The sequence below is a fragment of the Balaenoptera borealis genome (assembly GCF_965194805.1).
Source record: "Balaenoptera borealis genome assembly, chromosome: 15".
NCBI classification, from domain to species: Eukaryota; Metazoa; Chordata; class Mammalia; order Artiodactyla; family Balaenopteridae; genus Balaenoptera; species Balaenoptera borealis.
Genome location: NC_138871.1, coordinates 36,165,461 through 36,184,019, shown reverse-complemented (window position 1 = coordinate 36,184,019; position 18,559 = coordinate 36,165,461). Strand labels below are relative to the sequence as shown.

The window sequence follows — 18,559 nt, the reverse complement described above, 5'->3', positions numbered from 1 at the left end:
TTGAGTCTTCTCCCTTTTTTTCTTGGTGAGTCTGGCTAATGGTTTATCAATTTTGTTTATCTTCTCAAAGAACCATCTTTTAGTTTTATTGATCTTTGCTATTGTTTCCTTCATTTCTTTTTCATTTATTTGTGATCTGAACTTTATGATTTCTTTCCTTCTACTAACTTTGGGGTTTTTTTGTTCTTCTTTCTCTAATTGCTTTAGGTGTGAGGTTAGGTTGTTTATTTGAGATTTTTTTGTCTCTTGAGGTAAGATTGTATTGTTATAAACTTCCCTCTTAGGACTGCTTTGGCTTCATCCCATAGATTTTGGGTCATCTTGTTTTCATTGTAATTTGTTTCTAGGTATTTTAAATTTCCTGTTTGATTTCTTCAGTGATCTCTTGGTTATTTAATAGTGTATTGTTTAGCTTCCATGTGTTTGTATTTTTTTACAGATTTTTTCCTGTAATTGATTTCTAGTTTCATAGTGTTGTTAATTTTCTTAAATTTACCAAGGCTTGATTTGTGACCTAAGATATGATCTATCCTGGAAAATGTTCCATGAGCACTTTGGGAAGTCTGAGGTCTTCTGCCAGCATTCAGTAGGTGTTTTGTAGGAGTTTTTCCACATGTAGATGTAGTTTTGATGTATTTGTGGGGAGGAAGGTGATCTCCACGTCCTACTCCTCTGCCGTCTTGAAGGCGCTCCCCCCCCAGTCTTTATCTTTTTTTTTTTTAAATTAATTAATTAATTTATTTTTTAATTTTGGCTGTGTTGGGTCTTCGTTTCTATACGAGGGCTTTCTCTAGTTGCGGCGAGCGGGGGCCACTCTTCATCACGGTGCGCGGGCCTCTCACTATCGCAGCCTCTCTTGTTGCGGGGCACAGGCTCCAGACGCGCAGGCTCAGTGGTTGTGGCTCACGGGCCCAGTTGCTCCGCGGCATGTGGGATCCTCCCAGACCAGGGCTCGAACCCGTGTCCCCTGCATTGGCAGGCAGATTCTCAACCACTGCGCCACCAGGGAAGCCCCAGTCTTTATCTTTTAATTGGCATGTTTAAATCATTTATGTTTTAAATGGTTGGTTTAAATTAGTAATCTTCTTCTTTGTTTTTTGTTTGTCTCCTTCGTTTTTTGTTCCCTTTACCCTCTTACCTTAATGTTCTAGTTGTCATGTTTATTATATCTACATACATTGAAAACTACCAGGCAGTGTTATAATTTTTGCAGTCAATAGTCATAAATATTTTAATGAATTTAAGAGGAAAAAATAGTGTGTTATATTTACTCTTATAAGTAAATATAAGCTTTTCTTTTATTTGTGTAGTTCCAAGATTCTTCCAATATCACTTCTCTTCAGCCTTTTTTGTTCCTGATGACAATTCTTTTCTTTTAAAACTTTAAAGGTGTTGTCCACTGTTTTCTAGCCTCCCCTGTTTCTGGGGAGAAATCTGTAGCCATTTGTTTCTAAATCTGTTGATTTTCCTCTGGCTGTTTTCAAGCTATTTTTCTTTGTTTTTATTTTTTTCAGCAGTTTGATTATGTTGCTGGTTATTTTTTTCCTTTGAGTTTATCAAATTAGGGGTTCATCTTAGCCTCTTGAATTTGTAAATTTATGTTTCACCAAATTTGGAAACATTTTAGCCATTATTTATTAACAGTTTTTTTCTGCATCAGTCTTTTTCTCCTTTCCTTCTGTCCTGTACTTTCTCCACTGTAGTGATTATCAGACATTTTGATGTTGTTAGGCAGGTTCCTGAGACTTTGTTCATTTTTTTTTTCCAATCTTGTTTCCTCTCTGTTCTCCAGACTAGATAATTTCTACTGATGTATCTAAAAGTTCACTGACTCTTTCCTATGTCTCATCTCCATTCTGCGATTAAACCCATCCAGTGAATTTTTTTACTTCGTATATTGTGTTTTTCAGATCTAAAATTTCTACTTAGTTCTTTTAAATAAAAATATCTTGTTTCTCTGCTGAGAATGTCTATTTTTTTTTAATTTTTTTTTTTTTTTTTTTTTGGCTACGCTGGGTCTCAGTTGCGGCATTTGGGATCTTCATTGTGGCATGCGGGATCTTTAGCTGTGGCATGTGGGCTCTTAGTTGTGGCATAAGCATGTCTATTTTTTATTCATTTCCATAACATTTATCTTTACAGTTTGGTTACAGAGCATAGTTATAGTAGCTACCTAAAAGTCATTATCTGATTATTCCAGCACCAGAGTCAAGTTGGGGCTGGCATCTACTGATTGTCTTTTCCCTTGAGAATTCATCAGATTTTCCTATTTTTATCATGTCAAGCAGTTTTGGATTTTATCCTGGATATTTTGAATATTATGTTGCATGACTTTGAGTCTTCTGGAGGATGTTGATTACTTTTGTTTGTTTTAGTGGGCAATCAGCCCCATTATGTTCAGACTGAGTGTTCTGGCCCACATTCTGTGGGTAGTGAATTCCCTATCAGTCCAATTTTCATTGGACTATGCTTTTTGGGTCTTCCCTGTACATGCACCATTTAGGGATTAGTCTGGGGCTTGGCCAGGATTCAAAGCCTTTGGTATGCTTCTTTGGGTCTGTTCCATGCACATTCAGCTCAGAATTGTATTATTTCAGACATAGAATTAGAGGGTCCATTTCTCCAACTCTCTGTTCTCTGTGATTGCATGCACACTCTTCAGCTTCCAGGCCTCCTCTTCCCTGTTGTTCTGGTCAGAAAAATGGGTTTCTGTCACAGTTAACTGATTCCCCTATTCTCTCATGCAGCTCTGCACAACTGTGCTGTCCTTAGGTTCCAAGTAGTGAGAGAAAACAGAGAGAGAAAATAACAGGGATCCCTCCACACACTTTGGACCTCAGGGATCTCTTTTCCTCTGGTTTTAGGTTTTAGGTGTCTGTGCAGTGGAGCTAAAAAACTGGGACTGGCCTTAGGTCAGGCCTGGAAGAGAAAAACAAAAAAAAAAAGGTTATTTCTCTCACACTCTCAGGCTCGCTGGGATCTTTTTTCTCATTCCTCTGGCTAGAAAATGAAGGTTTCTCTTGGAATTTTGCTATTCATGCTTGCTTCACAGTTCCACAACTTGGACCCCATTGGGTCAAAGCTGGATGATAAAGAAGGAATCCCACCCCTCCTCCCTCAAGAAACTCATTGCCATACTGATCTTCTTAGCATTTTTTTCTTTTTTTAAATTTATTTTTTATTGATGTATAGTTGGTTTACATTGTTGTGTTAGTTTCTGGTGTACAGCAAAGTAATTCAGTTATATGTATATATATATATATATATATATATATATATATTCTTTCTCATATTCTTTTCCATTATGATTTATTATAGGATATTGTATATCATTCCCTGTGCTATACAGTAGGACCTTGTTGTTTATCCATTCTATGTATAACAGTTTGCATCTGTTAATCCCAAACTCCCAATCCATCCCTCCCTCACCACCACCCCTCCCCCTTGGCAACCACAAATCAGTTTTCTATGTGAGTCTGTTTCTGTTTTGTAAGTAAGTTCGTTTGTGTCATATTTTAGATTCCATATATAAGTGTTATCATATGGTATTTGTTTTTCTCTGTCTGACTTACTTCAATTAGTATGTTTATATCTAGGTCCATCTATGTTGCTGCAAATGGCATTATTTCATTCTTTTTTATGGCTGAGTAATATTCCGTTGTGTGTGTATATATATATGTGTGTGTGTGTGTGTGTGTGTGTGTGTGTGTGTATATACATATGCCATCTGCTTTATCCATTCATCTGTCAGTGGACATTTAGGTTTCTTCCATGTCTTGGCTATTGTAAATAGCGCTGCTATGAACATAGGGCTGCATGTATATTTTCAAACTGTAGTTTTGTCCAGATATATGCCCAGGAGTGGGATTGCTGGGTCATATGGTAGTTCTATTTTTAGTTTCTTGAGGAACCTCCATACTGTTTTCCATAATGGCTGCACCAATTTACATTCCTACCAACAGTTTAGGAGGGTTCCCAGATCTTCCTAAAGTTTTGACTTCCATCTCTGATCTGCCTACTTTTCGGATACTTCGGGTAGGTGTTTTTTGTTTTCTACGCAGAATTTTACATCACAATTAGTGGAAGAATTAGCCCATGATGTGTTTACTCCATCTTGACTGACACTGGAAGTCACCATACGTTTTTGATTCGATGACCTACTTAATCTGTTTTTTCCCCCTCTTTAATCCAAGTAGAAAGGGGCTTCTCCTTCAAAGGGAATGGCTGGTTTTTTCCCCAGCTTTATTTAGATCTAATGGACATACATTGTTGTGTAAGTTTAACTTGATGACTTGATACACTTATATTTTGTGAAATGATTACCACAGTAGGGTTAGTTAACACCTCTATCACCTTGCATAATTACCATTCTTTTTTTGTGGTGAGAACATTTAAGATCTACTCTCGTAACAGCTTTAAAGTATATACTATAGTACTGTTAACTATAATCACCATGCTGTACATTAGATCCTCAGAACTTATTCATCTTATTAAGTGGAAGTTTGTTCCCTTTGACTATCTCCCCATTTCCCCCACCTCCCAGCCCTTGGCAACCACCATTCTACTCTCTGTTTCTATGAGTTTAGCTTTTTAAAATTCCACGTATGAGTGATACCATACAGTATTTGTCTTTCTCTGACTTATTTCACTTAGCGTAACGCCTTTAAGTTTCATCCGTGTTGTCACAAACGGCAAGATTTCCTTCTTTCCCATGACTGAGTAATATTTCATTGTATCTATGTACCACATCTTCTTTGTCCATTCATCCATTGATGGACACTAGGGTTGTGTCCATATCTTGGCTATCGTGAATAATGCTGCAATGAATATGGGAGTGAAGATATCTCTTTGAGATCCTGATTTCATTTCCTTTGGATATATACCCAGGAGTGGGATTGCTGAATAATATGGTAGTTCTATTTTTAATTTTTTAAGGAATCTTCCTACTGTTTTCCATAGTGGCTGTACCAATTTACATTTCCATCAGCAGTGCAACAGGGTTCCCTTTTTTTCACATCCTAGCCAACACTTATTATCTCTTTTCCTTTTGGTAATAGCCATTCTAACAGGTGTGAGGTAACATCTCATTGGGGGTTTGATTTGCATTTCCTTGATGATTAATGATTGTTGAGCACCTTTTCATGTACCTGTTGGCCATTTGTATGTCTTCTTTGGAAAAATGTCTATTCAGTTCTTCTGTGCATTAAAAAAAAATCAGATTGTTTATGTTTTGGCTATTGAGGAATTGTATGAATTTCTTATAAATTTTTTGGATATTCACCCCTTATCAGATATATGACTTGCAAATATTTTCTCCCATTCAGTATGCTGCCTTTTCATTTTGTTGATTGTTTCTTTTGCTGTGCAGAAGCTTTTTGGTTTGATGTGGTCCAACTTATTTATTTTTGCTTTTGTTGCTTGTGTTTTGGTGTCATATCTAAAAAAATGTTGCCAAGATTAATGTCAAGAAGTTTTTACCTATGTTTCCTTCTAGGAGTTTTATAGTTTCAGATCTTATGTTTGAGTATTTAATCCATTTTGAGTTAAGTTTTGTGAGTGGTGTAAAACAGGGGTCCAGCTTCTTTCTTTGCATGTGATTATCCAGTTTTCCCAGCACCATTTAATGGACTATCCTTTCACCACTGGATATTCTTGGCTCCCTTATCAAATATTAGTTGACCACATATGTGAGGGTTTATTTCTGGGCTCCTAATTCTGTGTCATTTGTCTATGTGTCTATTTTTATGCCCATACCATACCGTTTTGTTTACTATAGCTTGGTAATATAGTTCGAAATCAGAATGTGTGATGCCTCCATCTCTGTTCTTCTTTCTCAGGATTGTTTTGGCTATTCAGTGTCTTTTGTGGTTTCAGACAAATTTTTAGAATTGTATTTTTTCTATTTCTGTGAAAAATACCACTGGAATGTTGATAGGGATTACGATGAATCTATAGGTGGCTTTGGGTAATATGAACATTTTAGCAACATTAATTCCTGTGATCCATGAACACAGAATATCTTTCCATTTATTTTTGTCTTCTTCAATTTCTTCTATTAAAGTTTTATAGTTTTCATTGTACACATCTTTCACTTCCTTGAGATATAAGGTTACACTGTTTACTTGAACTCTGTTTTTTCTTAATTATAGGCATTTAGCACCATGAACTTCCCTCTTAGAACTGCTTTTGCTGTTTCCCTAAGTTTGGGTATATTGTATTGTATTTCCATTTTTGATTGTTTCAACATTTTAAAAATTTATTTCCCTTTTGATTTCTTCTTTGACCCATTTGTTGTTTAGGAGTATGTTGTTTAGTTTCCACATATTTGTGAATCTTCTAGTTTTATTTCTGTTACTGATTTCTAGTTTCATACCACTGAGGTCAGAAAATCTACTTGGCATGATTTCAATCTTTTTAAATTTGCTAAGACTTGTTTTATATCATATGATCTATCCTGGAGAATGCTTTGTGTGTGCTTCAGGAGAATGTGTGTATTCTGCTGCTGTTGGATGGGATGTTCTATATATGTCTATTAGGTCCATTTAGTCTAAAGTATAGTGCAAGTCCAACATTTCCTTATTGATTTTCTGATTGCATGGTCTATCTATTATTGAAAACTGGGTACTGAAGTCCCCACTCTTATTGTATTTTTGTCTATTTCTTCCATCAGATCTATTAACATCTGCTTAATACATTTAGGTGCTCTCATGTTGCACACACACACACACACACACACACACACACACATATATGATTGTTATATCTTTTTAATGAATTGACCCCTTTATCACTACATAATGACCTTCTTTGTCTCTTGTTACAGTTTTTTGCTTAAGGTCTACTTCATCTGAGAGAAAATAGTTTCCCCTGCTCTCTTTGGTTTCCACTTGCATGCAATGTCTTTTTCTATCCCACTGAGTCTATGTGTGTCCTTAAGGTTGAAGAGAGTCTCTTGTAGGCAGCATATAGTTGGGTCTTTTATTTTTTAATCTAGTTATGGCTATTTTCATTCATCTTAGATGGTCTGGCTCTTCCATCGTTGCCCCCCGCCTCTCACAGCTTCCTTTATTGAAAAAGCTTTGTTTGAGTCCTCTTGAGGCTTGGCAGTAAACTGCTAAACCCAATTCTCTGCTGTATTTCCTCCACAGAATCTGTGACTCAAAACTGGACATAGATTCTAGATTCTCTTCCCCTTGGGTAAATTCCAGGTCTTTCTAAGGCAGCCATTATCACCGTGTGTGTGTGTGTGTGTGTGTGTGTGTGTGTGTGTGTAGTGTCTTGATTTCAATGTCTAGCTCTCTAATAATAAACCTTCAAACCAACTAGTTATAAGGGGACCCAAAGTCCTTTATATAAATAGGATACCCCATTAGTTCCTGAGGTGGGAATGCAGGAGTGGCCTCAGTATCACCTTGTTATATGGATTGCATAGTTATATGGATTGCATCGTATAGAGTTTTATCTTGCATTTTCCCACTGTCATTGCTTGTAAATGGTCTTGTTTGGATTGGTTTGCTTATCTCTGTTTGTGTGGATCATAAACTTCCAAGAGGATGTGGAATTTTTATTACAGTGTTGTTTTAGAATCCATGTGGGTGAGGGTGCTCTGAATAGATCTCACTGTGAAAGTGACAAGAAGTGAATGGATTTCCATTAGTATTCTCTTTCATTCTGGGAGTCCCTATGAACTGTGGTGGAGAGAGAAGTGTGGGGGGACTGTTACAAGCTCAGAGAGGAACCATTTCAACTCCCTATTTGACTGGCCTTTGCTGGCAGCTCTGCCATTGGCTATTCCCCAAGAGAGGGAAGTTTCTGTTCAGGAAGGAGGAAACAGGTATGAAAGAATTTCCTTTTTATTGTTCCAGAGCCTACAGCTCAAAGAGAGGAGCATTTGTATGCTGGTCACAGGCCTAGGCAGATGGCAACTTTCTAAGTCACCTGTTTTGCAGCTGTTTGCACCCCCTATGGAGGACAGAATGGATGTGAGTAGATATAAAACATTCCACAAACTCTGTTTAGGATGTTAGTAAGTAGCCAAGTAGAATATTTTTTTAAACAAAGTTAGTGCCCAGGGATATTTTTATATATGTCACATTTTGCCCAATGTGCATGTATTAATCTTGTAGTTGAAAGAGTGAATTGATATTAACCTGATATGGTGCCATACTCTGAGTTCCCTAGGCCTGTTTTCCATCTGGAGTGAAATCAAGAAGATTAGGACAACACGAGCCCTGACCCCTTTTTTTTTTTCTCTTTTTTTTGTTGTTCTGTATCTTGTAAAAGACAAAACCCTTGTATTTTGGGGTGATGTCATTTTCTTTTTGGTAGAAGTGTATGAGATTAGTATTTGTCCCTCACCTTTAAGTCTGGCTTTTGATTTAATTATCCTGTAGAAGTAATCTTTTAGTAGGATGTTCTATCATAGCTTTAATGCCATTTCTGATTTTGCCTGTGTGGACAGGGCCTGAGTCTCCTCCAAATGTTCAATTAGAATGACTTACGAGAACAAAGTGGGGGAAATGGGATTGGATATCATACCAAAGCCATTTGTGCTATCAAATAATGACGTCTCTTTTCTAGAAACACATAATTATATTTGGAATTCATGATAACATTCTCCTGTATTTCAAAATCCAGACCACAAACAGATAAAATATCAGAGGAAAGAAGATGCTTTTGATGTGTCAGAATTCATTTATATTCCAACTTGTAATGCTTTGTCTTATGTATGTGAATGAGCACTTATCGAAACATAAGAAGGTTATTATTCAAATATTCCATTCTGAACATTTGTCCAAATGCAGTTTAATGTGCCCTATTAACATGAAGAATGTTGGGAGAGGATCCCAAATAGACTTCAGAGGCGATTAGAAAAGTAAATTACGCTTTGTTCCTAAATATTTAAAAAATATTTAAGTTTTAAAAGTAATACATGAACAGATAACTTAATGTAAAAAAGCAAACAATACATTCTTTAATACTTAATAGCTTTGGGTCAAAAATCTCTCTTCTGTAAGAAATTTTGGAATCTATCTTTTCATGGCTAATACCTTTAAGTGAGCATTTTTTATAATTTTTCAGCTGCCCATTAAAATATGTAATTTATTATTTAGGATTCTGTTGAAAATATTTTGCATTTTGGCTTGCTCTCTTTAGTAAGAGGGAGATTTATAATGCAGCCTTCTGAAGTGTAGCACTTATTTTCTGACCATTAAGTTGTCTGTTTTTATGCTTTGCCTTGTTGAATCAATCATTGTGGTGCTTTATTGCTATTTTCACATGTGTCTTATCTTCTCAGCTAAATTGTAAGCTCCTTGAGTACTGTAAGTCTACATCCTGTATTTTCTGTGTTTTGTATTACTGGAAGAGTATTATACACAGTAGGTGCTCAATAAATATTTTTCTTTATTAGAAGTACAGATTAGCATTGGATTGGTTCAAATCTGCTACATAGGGACATAGCCCCAAATATTGCTTTTGGGCACAGATGGTGGTGGTAGAAGTCTTTGCTCTCGGTTCATTTGTGGTTTGGCAATTTCTTCAGGAAGAATTTAAAAATTCTGGTTAATTGAAAATGCTAATTTGCATTTTCAATTCAAGATCTCATTTTACAAAGATTTTATTTGGAGAAGAGAAACTAAGTCAGGGTATTTAGATTTGAATAAGGATGTAAAAGATTAAGTTGCTATTTCTTTTATAGTCGTTCACCTCTCCCATCCTCTCTTATATGCATATGGTCATTTATGCAGGATAGTTTCACCATTTTCCCTTCTTCTGACGACAGGCACTGATTCCTAGGGAAAAATCGATGGCAGATTGGCTGACCACATCGTCAGAGTACTTTATTTGTAGCCCGGACACTCCTCAGTTATCCTCAGGCATTCATCTATTTATTCTGCCAACAGGTCTGTATTGATCACTTATTAAATGACAGGAGTTGTACAGGCCTAGAATTACAGTGGGGACAAGACAAACATACCCTGCCCCTCAGGGACTTGTACTGTTGGGCTCTGTCAAGATCTTAAATAAACTCCTTTGTAGAGAGGATATGAACTGCTTAAAGCCTGGTGGTATCAGAGGAAAAATTAGACATCTGCGGACTGATTCACAGAGTAATTGTTTTGCTCTTCACTTGACTTACACTGACTTAATTCAGGTTATATAAAGAAATATAAAATCAAATTGGCTTTTCCATTCGAAGGAGAAAAATGCTTTAATGTTATTAAAAATAAATGCTAATAAATATGGGAAATTACATATAAACTATAACCCCACACGAGAGTTTCTTGTGAAGAATTACAGTCCCTTACGACTAACCTACCAAAAAAACTATTCACATTTTCCCCCCTTTTTCAGTAGAAGATGACACTGTGTTGAGGGTGTCCTGTGAAATAAGGACGACAGGGACATCTGACTTCATTAGAAACAGAAGAAAATGTGACCGCAATTTCAAGGACGATCCAATATAGCTTGGCAACAGCACTTGATAACTCTCCTGCTGAGTTTTTTTTGGTAACACAAATGGAGAAAACAATGAATATGAAATTTCCAGGAAATAACCCAATCAGGTATTGCTTAATGGAGTCTACTGTCATTAAAATCCAATTCGATTCATTTGGAGAGTGAAATATCACAATTGCAACTACACCATAATGGCTTTTGGAAGATGGAATTTGTATGAACTGGGTTAATCCCTTGATCACCAATTCAAATAAAAATAGATAAAACATGAGGAGGCTGGCAGGGGTAAAGGACTTGGAATAGCAATGATGATGCCAGAAGGTGTCTTTCCTGCCAAAGGGAATTGGCATAGGGACAGTCTCTGAGTCCAAATGCTGGAAATCACAAGCTTGTATAGACCAAAGACAGATTGTCCATGTCCAGCCAGGGAGCAGGAGCTCTGCTGGCCCAGCCAGATCACAAGTGAACTGCCTCTCTGACCTGCACGCCTGGCCTCGTGCAGAAATTTGCATTTTTTTACATTTAGAGTCTTGCTTTCTGTTAGCCCGCAAGAAGTTTAATGGCTTGTCATGAACAAGTTATATCTTTGGAGAACACAGCAGAGACAGTCTCTCTGAGGGATGAGCTACTCCGTGTTTGTGGAAGAGGCTCTTTCCATGAAGTAGTTAGGGAATTGTTCAGTGAATTCTGACTTTATACCCAGAAATGGCACCCTGCAGGTCTGAAAGGGATAAGAGCTACCACAAGGTCCCAGTAGACTTCCAGGGCATAACTTCTGTTCAAAGACTTGGTTAGCAGTATTGCACTCGGCAACCTTAATTACGAGGCTGTTACCTTGGACTTGAAATACGTTGACAATCCATAATAATTAGCAGGAATTGCGATGAAATTGGCAAATTTTTCTAAGACGCTACAAGCAAAATGGGATTTCAAAGGCATGTGTACATTACTTTTGATGACAAACCTTCAATTACCTCACACACCAAAAAACTGGCATGGTATTTACAATTTTTGGGGGGTATTCAGTAAAAAAGACCCGACAAGAATCTCTATTAGACTGTACTTGATTGCCTGTACATTGGGTAGGATGCTTTTGACTGCAAGTTACAGAAAGCCCGGGTCAGAATCATTTAAACAATATGGATGATTTGTCATCTCACATGACAAGAAGACCTGACAGAGGGTTCCACAACCAGCACTTCAGAAACATCACCAAGGTCTCACATTCTTTCCATTTTGCCCTTATCAATGAGCTTGATACCTTCTTCTGGTACCAAGATGACTGCGAGAGTCGTGGCATCAAAATGGACACAACCATAGTTTCCGTCCAGCTCTGTCTAGCAGAAGAAAAGGAAACTTATTACTGAGGAAACTCTTCTAGAGACCTCTCAGTAGACTTCCTGTGCCAACTCATTGGCTAAGAGTGGGTCATACTCCCTTCCTAAATTGGGCAGTAGTGAGGTGAATAGGCTCGTGAACTGACTACTTCGAGTTACAGACTAATCAGGATTTACTTCCAGGTCAAGTTGGGGAGAGGTGGCTCTCTAAACAAAAATCTCACACACACATACATGTGTGCATGGCTATCCAACAATAGCCAACTGCCGAAGTGCGCGCTCTCCAGAAGCAGATGCTGAGACAAGGTTTGGGGTGTAAGATGTTATTAGGGTTCAATTCCTATGAAGGGAAGGGGAAGGAAGCAGGCCTGGGCAGAGGAAGAAGCTGAGCTGTGATGCAGGTCTGAAGAAGCTTTGGCCAAGTGAGTGGAGAGTTTTGGAGCAAATGTTGCCCAGGAGTAGCCTGCATCGGGTTGATACGACCTGGCCTTTATACCCATCTGATCACTCCCCAGGTGTGGCCTGCTGGGCGAGACAGCTCTACAGCTGAGGCAGACCTGGAAGAGTGTACTCTGTACTCTGGGCAGAAGGTTCTTCCCTGCAGGGGACGTGGGTGGTGCACCCCCAGGTGCATCACACCCACCAGTGTGCGTAACTGCATAAACATGAAAAAAAATATAACCACATTTCTTTAAAATGATTCTGTAGTCTCTTCTGGCCACTACTCAACACGGTTCTTCTTTCTCTGTTCCCAGTCTCAGTTGTTCCAGAGCTGCAGGATTTTACTGAATATGGTCACCACGTGTGGATCATAGATGTTTACAGCTCAAACAGCTCTTGGGGCTCACCTGTTCGATTAGAGAACCCCATGAATTGGGTTAAATAAGGAAGCTGAAGTGCAGATGAGATCTGGGACTGAACCGGAAAACTTGCATGTCATAGGCATTCAATGAATATTCCTTGAATAGAATTACTCCAGGTCACAGACTGAGGATTAGAATCTTGTTCTCCTGACTTCTCGTCCAGGGTTTTTTCTCGTGAATGTATGCTTCTTTGTGTGTGTGTGTGTGTGTGTGTGTAGACAGGGGATTGTGGGGAGAGAGAGAGAGACAGAAAGAGAAATAGTTCAAAATGTTTCAATCAGGCAGTCTGGGATTTTATGCTTTATGTGTAGGAGAAGTCAGGCAAATCAGAATGATTTCATTTGGAAAACTGGAGGCAGCTTTATCTGGCATTCAAGTAGGATTTATTTTATGGACAAATAGGTTTTTGTTTTATGTTTTAAGGTCAGAAACTCAAACTTGGGTGGGACAGTAGCTTCTAAACTCAGCCAGTTATTGCCATGGGGCAACACAGGCCAAGATGGCCTGCTTTCTCAAGAGAAGCTGGAAGTCTGGATTTTTAGGTGGTATTTCCAAAATTTCTAATGTTGATTCAGAAATTTAAAAATAATGGTATTTGCCAACTTTAAGCATGTTAGTTTCAAATTCGAATCCTGTGGTTCTCAGCCAGGGGCAATTTTGCACACTCTCCCTCTGCGGAGATATTTGGCCTTACCTGGATTCATTTTTGTTTGTCACAGTGGAGTAAGAAATGCTAGTGGGTCCCAGCATCCAGAGGCCTGGGTTGTTGCTAAGCATGCTACAACGCACAGGACATTCTCCACAGCAAAGAACCGTCTGGTCCAAAGTATCAATAGTGCTGAGGTTGAGAAACTCAACCTGTGCTTTAGTCACATGTTAAAGGGAAAAGACAGAAACTGTCTCTTTTTTTCACTGGGACATCCTGCTTGAAAGATGGCAGTTGGGACCTGCCCAAGAACAAAGAGGTAAAATTTCAGGGGTTCAAAAATCAATGCCTTTTAAAATGGTTACTGATCTGCAAATGCTCAAAGTCACTAATCACCAGATAAATGCAAATCAGAACTATAATAGATATCTCCTCGCAACCATTAGGATGGCTACTATTAAAAAACCCAGAAAATAACAAGTTGCAGGTTTGTGGAGAAGTTGGAATCCTTGTGTACTGTTGATGGGACTGCGAAATAGTGCAGCTGCTGTGGAAAATATTATGGCAGTTTTTCAAAAAATTAAAAATACAACTAGCATAAGATCTGGAAATTCTACGTCTCGGTATATATCGAAAAGAATTTTAGATCTCCTGAAGATATATTTGCATACCCTTGTTCATAACACCATTATTCACAATAGTCAAAAAGTGGAAGCAACCCAGGTGTGCACTGATGGATGAACGAATAAAGAAAATGTGGTTTATACCTATAGTGGAATACCATGCAGCCTTAAAAATGAAGGAAATTCTGTCACATGCTACAACACAGATGAACCTCAAGTATGTTACTCTAAGTAAAATAAAACAGGGACAGAAGGACAAATACAGTATGATTCCACTTATATTAAGGTATCTAAAGTAGTCAAATTCATAGACATAAGGAGTAGAAAGGTGATTACCAGGGGATGGGGGGGAGAGGGCAAAGGGGAGTCATTGTTTAATGGCTGTAGAGTTTCAGTTCTGCAAGACGAAAAAGTTCTGGAGATCTATTTTACAATAATGTAGATATACTTAACACTACTGAACTGTACACCTAAAAATGGCTAAGATGGTAAATTTTGTGATAGGTGTTGTTTACCACAGTAAAAAAAAAAGTGATTGAGCTGAAAAATAGTCCACCAATAAATTCTAATCTCATTGTATTTGAAATCAGTTATGCCAAGGCATTTTTGAAAAACAAACTAAAACAACAACCAAAAAATCAATCCAAACCACATTTTTCTCTGCATTTGAGGAGAGAAACATCTAAGGAGTCCTGTGGCTGTGTGACAGGTGGTCAGAATTGTAAGTGTTGTGCATCAGGCCTTCTATCCTCCCAGACTTCTCAGGGCCCAGTGTTCTGATGAGTAATGTGATCGGATCGTTAAGGAGTCTCCTGCCCTGAACAGGTGGTGGGATGAGTCCTCCTTTCTGTTGGAAATGAAAACTGTCACCGTTGTGCCCTCTCCCCCACTCCATGGTGAATGACACTGACTCTGTTCTCCAAAACTTCCAGAATTCAGTTTCTGATATGAAAACCAAGATGTTAAAATTCTGAAGTTTCTTTCTCTCTAAAAAAAAAAAAAAATCTCTGCTATGTGTTTAAAATACCGATTCTGAAATCAATTACATTTTTCATTCTGGGCTGTAGACAGTGAGTTTAGAAGGCCATCCCTGTTGTCCGGAGTGAGGTGAGAGGAAAGTGGGATGGGTGGAGTATCTCAAAACACCATCCCAATACTCATGTTGCCTTCTCTGCCCTACTGCAAGCTCGAGGGCAGGGTCTATGTCTTCACCTTGTGCCACCATGCTTGGTTGACATGATAGGAGCTTACTAAGAATGTGTCTGAATCAAGGAAGGAATGAAGCAGTGGGCGATTTGACCTCTTTGTTTCTTCTCACCTATAAGGCAGGGTTAACAATCTTAGGCGTGACCTAAGCTGTTTTCCTCCATTCCCTTTGGGTGACCCATTCCCTTCCCCTATTAAAAATTGCTCTCAGGGGAGGCCCACCTGTGGTTTTGCCCCACATTACGCACTGGTCAGTGGGTTATCTTTCCAAAATCTATTTGCTTCTTAAGCCTTGTCTGTGCTGTGAAATGGAAGAACTGTCTTTGTGAGAAGGATTTTCAGGTGCAATTTGTTGGGAGGGACTTTCTGAGGCAGTTGGTCCCTTCCTGGGCCCCCAGCTCCACTGAGTACATAATCTGCTTTGCTTACATTGAAGGCTGGCCCTGATTATCCCTGCTTCACCTCATCACCAGGCTGTCAGGAGGATAAAGTGGGATGATGGATGGAGGAGTATTTTGAAAAGTTAAAAGCTCCTCACAATTGTGAATTGTTATTGTTATTAATCCACAGTGTCAGAGAGACACTCCTCTTGAAAAGAGTCCCATCCCCGAGGAGACTCGGGGCAATTTGGAAGGAGGTATCACTTATTGGTTTCTTGTTCTTAGAGCAAAAAAATTGCCCCCAGTGCACACAGAGTGAATAGGATGAAAAGTTGTTCTTAAAAGCAGCATGGATAAAGGGCTCCCCTCTCCCCCTTTCAAAGCCTCTAAAAGTTGTAAACTTTGTTTTGGCAGGTTCATTGCCAAATGACAGGGAGCCAGTAGCCTTACTTTTCCCTCTCTGTTCCTACATCTCTTTCTTTACCCTCTCACCCCCCTCAATTATTTTAGAACAAGTCTCAGCTTGGAGCTGATCGTCAACTTCTGGAAAGCTGAATTGGTGCCTAAATATTTGGCTGGGCTGCACGAGGGGAGAAGGGCTTGCTTCTGCAGGAAGAGGACAGGGGTGCAAGCTGGGGAAAGGCTGGGGAACCGAGAAGGGGACAGGGGGCTTTAGTCCAAGTTTGCGTGCTCACCCTCTGGCCTGTGCTTCTGTATTCTGCTCACAGGTCGACTGGGAGAGGGTGGTGGCCTGGGGGGAGTGTTTGATGCAGTCAGGTCCTGGGTCTGATGAGGATTCTGACTGTTGGTCAGAGTTCTTTAAATCTGAGGCCATTTGCTGGAAAATAAATCACGAAGTGGGAGAGAGGTGGTCGGTGGGTATTTATGGTGGTGACTTGTTGTCTTATACAAGGAGCTGTTTCCACTAGTACTCTTTTCAGGTGGGAGTGCGAAAGCCCTGCTGCCTTTCCCTCATCACTGGCTGTTTTCACCCTTTTCCTGGGAAAGGCTGGGGTTTTGGTGAGAGGCCATGTATTGGCCGGAGTTCCTGGGGCTGGGTTGGGCAGCATAGGGAGAAGCTGTGGGTTGAGATGCCATCCTCTGCCCTTACTGAGGTGAGCACATTGAGCCCCACTGTTCCTTGAGAGCAGCCCCGAAGGTGAAGGGGCTCCCCTCGCAGCTGCTTGGGGTGTGGGCAGGCCAGGAAGCATGGCTATTTTTCTGTGTGGGGTATAGGAGAAACTGTCTTCTGTCCTCTAGAACCCTCAAGGTCTCGTCTGAGCATGCCCAGAATATGGCTTCTTTTCTCTCGTTCTTCCCGCTGAGTGAAAAACCCTTCCTCCATCCAAATTCAACTCACCCCCATCCCCACCAGGGCTCTGCTCAAATCCCACCTCCTCCTATACTTTTAGACCAGTCTTCTCATTACATCCCAAACACCCAGAACCCTGTTTATACCCATCATGTGAGTGGGCTCTTGATGACCTGAAATTCCATGTAATCGGCACTTGTGAATTTATTTTTGTCTTACCATTTATTATGTATGTCTAAAGAATTTCACTGTATGTGTTATATTCTTCTTGAAACAGTTCATTTCTTTAGGACAAATGATACGCCCCACTCCTTTTATACACTTTTCAATTCCAAACTTTATAATAAACATAGTAAGCATTCTAAAACCCATTACTTTCTTGGGCACGGGAGGAAGCGCCTTAAAATTTTGCCGCGTTGGGAGAGCTGGATAATCATGCTTGGATGGTGGTCCTACAGGAAGGGGAATAGAACGGCACTTTAAGTTTCCATAGCTGCTTCAAAGCATAGCATTTTAATACACAGGGTGTCCAGGTCCCACGTTCTTATTTCCTGGTCCAGGTGTGACATCAGATAAGTAGACTTTACATTTTGGTGTTTTCCTGTATAGTAGGTGCAATCAGGGATGTGATTGTTTTTCTCTCCACCAATTCATACCTGGTTCTCTAAGATTTTTCATATTAAGAATTGTTTTAAGAAATTCACGTTAAAATGCTACCAGTGTTCACTTCCCTGGCGGCATAATAGACACTGCTGGTGCCTGCCTAGATCCTTTACCAGTTCTGAGAGCCCATAACCCAGTCTCCCTTCACTTTGCTTCCAGGCTGGCAACAATGGCCTTCTCCACAAGATGCCCTCAGGCCACTAGGGTTGCTTGGATCACAGCATGAGAGCCAGACATGCCTGGGGGTTCCCATCTGCCCTGAGGTGGCTGGCAGCAAATGACTGACCGTGTGGGAGTGAGAAGGGCCAGCTCCTTGACTCAGTGTGAGACAATGTGTGCTCCAGAACGCCATGTGCAATCAGGGTGAGGCTGAGGCTTGGAATCACACCCATACTCAGCTCTTTCCTTGTTTTTACCTGCTTTCCCACTCCCTTCTTGATTCCTCCTGAAAGCACTTCATTGATATATTACTGGCAAGTGAATCACAGACTCAAGGTCTGAGGCTGGGAACCTGATTTAAGACCAGGTCCGCAGAGGGGGGGATGGTGGTGGTGGTGAGAAGGGTGAATATTATGGATAATCCTGATCATGGTTAAAATAAAGCTCCACTGAGTCTTGATCTGGGGGGCACATGATCTATGCCTAGAGCCTGGAGGTGGCTGGGGGGGTGGTGCTTACAGTATCTGTTTACCTAGCAAGTCTTGGTGATTTGTGGTGTCTGCTGGGACTGCCAGTGGTCTAGAGAGGAGGATTCCAGATTAGGACTGAGAACCTGGGTGGGCAACAGTCAATTTCTGTAGCTCAGGTTAAACCACTTCTGGAAGCCAGAGTGTTGGTTGCAGTTGATTTTCTCGGTTTCTGAGATTGGAAGTTGGCGTCACAGTCACGATGGCCTCCATGGGCAGAGGGGAGATTTTGTGTGGCCTGATTCTTGATGAGCTGCTGTCTGGGTGCCAAGGTGAAGGGATTCAACCTTTGTGAGTAAACATTTCCTTCCTTTATTTTAAATTCAATTTATTTTATTTTAGACTCAAATTTGCTACTTTTTTACTGTGGTCACAATGTGGA

General features: G+C 39.8%; 1 protein-coding gene across 2 annotated transcripts in view; it reads left to right on the top strand.

The window, feature by feature from the left end:
* Positions 1-8,284: 8,284 nt before the first annotated feature.
* LOC309611727 (uncharacterized protein) overlaps positions 8,285-18,559 on the top strand; it is a 323,736-nt gene continuing 313,461 nt past the window's right edge. For both annotated transcript variants that reach the window (XR_014234698.1, XM_082356496.1), the window contains exon 1: positions 8,285-18,468. The gene's annotated coding sequence lies outside the window, so the exon portion shown is untranslated. The remainder of the gene's footprint in view (positions 18,469-18,559) is intronic.